The 1,956-nt window shown below is 45.3% G+C and overlaps 1 pseudogene; it reads left to right on the forward strand.

Annotated features, from left to right (window-relative positions):
* The first annotated feature begins 572 nt into the window (after positions 1–572).
* LOC122871752 lies at positions 573–1,641 on the forward strand (annotated as a pseudogene).
* The last annotated feature ends 315 nt before the right edge of the window (positions 1,642–1,956 follow it).

Raw genomic sequence — 1,956 nt, forward strand, 5'->3', positions numbered from 1 at the left:
TGACTTTAGCCCTCAAAAATGTCCGGTTCTGCTAAAAAAAGAAAGGTAGATGCCGAATGCAGGCGTTTCAACAAAAATTGGACTGCTAAGTACTTATTTATTGAAGTCGGAGGTAAAGCCGTGTGTTTAGTTTGCGGGGAGCAGATCGCTGTGTTTAAGGACTATAACTTGAGCCGGCATTACGAGACGAAACACGCGGAGAAATACAAAAACTTGACTGATGCTGAAAGGGCGCGGACATCGGAAGCTTTGCTAGCTAAGCTGCAAAAGCAGCAAGGCTTTTTACCAAGCTTCACGCATCCAGGGATGCCGCAACCAAGACCAGTTTTCTGATATCCCACAAAATCGCTAAAAACAGTAAGCCATTCTCGGAGGGGGAATTTGTCAAAGAGTGTTTGGTGGACTCTGCAGCACTAATATGCCCTGACAAAAAGGCGCATTTGAACAAGTCCCGCTGTCCAGGCGAACCGTGACGAGAAGGATCGAGGAAATTGCGGGAAATTTGGAGCTTCAGCTGCAACGCCGAAGTGGCAAGTTTTGACTTCTTCTCCTTGGCTTTGGGCGAGAGCTGTGATGTCCGCGACACAGACCAGCTACTCATATTTGTCCGTGGGATAACGGACTTCAAGATTACGGAGGAGCTGGCAGCAATGCGGTCGATGAAAGGGACGACGACAGGGAGCGATCTGTTTACGGAGGTAAATGCGTGCATAGACACCCTGGGGTTGAGGTGGGACAGACTGGCAGGTGTCACAACGGACGGTTGTCCAAATCTTACAGGTAAAAATGTCGGACTTTAAAAACGTATGCAAGATAAAGTGACTGAAATTGACGCAGATCAGAAGTTGGTATTTTTGCATTGTATTATACACCAACATGTGTTGTGCAAGTCAGTGCTAAAAATTAACCATGTTATTGATGTTGTTAGTAAAATAGTAAACTTCATCAGGGCACGGGCATTGAATCACAGACAGTTTGTTGCACTTTTAGAGGAGCATGAGTCTGAGCATAGTGACATCGGCTACCACACAGCTGTCAGATGGCTCAGCCTGGGCAAAGTGCTAAAGAGTTTGGGACCTGAAAGCCGAGATTCGAGAGTTCTGTGAGAGGAAAGGCAAAGACATCCCAGAGCTCTCAGATGAGGACTGGATAGCAGATTTTGCATTTGCTGTCGATGTGACTGCACTGATGAATGAACTGAACACCAAACTGCAAGGAAAGGGCCTCTTCGTTCATGAAATGCACAGCCTGGTGAAGGCTTTCATGAGAAAGCTGCAGTTTCTTTCAAGCCAACTAGAGAGCAACACTCTCACTCACATGCAAACCCTGAAAGAAGTCACACCATCAGCTGATCACCTCCGCAGGTACTCATCCATGTTAGGAGCATTGCATGGTGAGTTTTCAAGGCGATTTGAAGATCTCAGAACAATCGAGGATGAAATGTGCATGATTTCCTCTCCCTTTACCTGCAGCATGGATAACGCACCCAGTGATGTTCAGCTGGAGCTCATTGACCTGCAGTCTGATGCAGTACTGGCAGAGCACTTTAAGTCAGGATCTCTGCTGGATTTCTACTCTTCTCTTAAGGAGGAGGACTTTCCAGAAGATGTTGGTTCTCTTTGGCTCTACCTACATATGTGAACAAACATTCTCAATGATGAAGTTTACAAAATCCAGGTATAGATGCGCTCTCACTGATGATCATCTGTCAGCTGTGCTTCGCATCTCCACCTCAAACATTCAACCTGACTTTGATGCACTCGTTAAAGCCCAGCAGAGACTAGATTTCTCTCACTGAACAAGAAAAAAGAACTTAAAAACACCAAATTAGGTGGTTAGACTACAAATGTAGGCATGTAAAGGCACCAACTAGCAGTGAACTGGGACACTTTCTTTGGAAGCCTTTTTCTCAAAATCACAGTTCAGTGATGTTCAATGACAGTAACTTTAATATGA

Source organism: Siniperca chuatsi, linkage group LG24 (genome assembly GCF_020085105.1).
Source record: "Siniperca chuatsi isolate FFG_IHB_CAS linkage group LG24, ASM2008510v1, whole genome shotgun sequence".
Classification (NCBI taxonomy): domain Eukaryota; kingdom Metazoa; phylum Chordata; class Actinopteri; order Centrarchiformes; family Sinipercidae; genus Siniperca; species Siniperca chuatsi.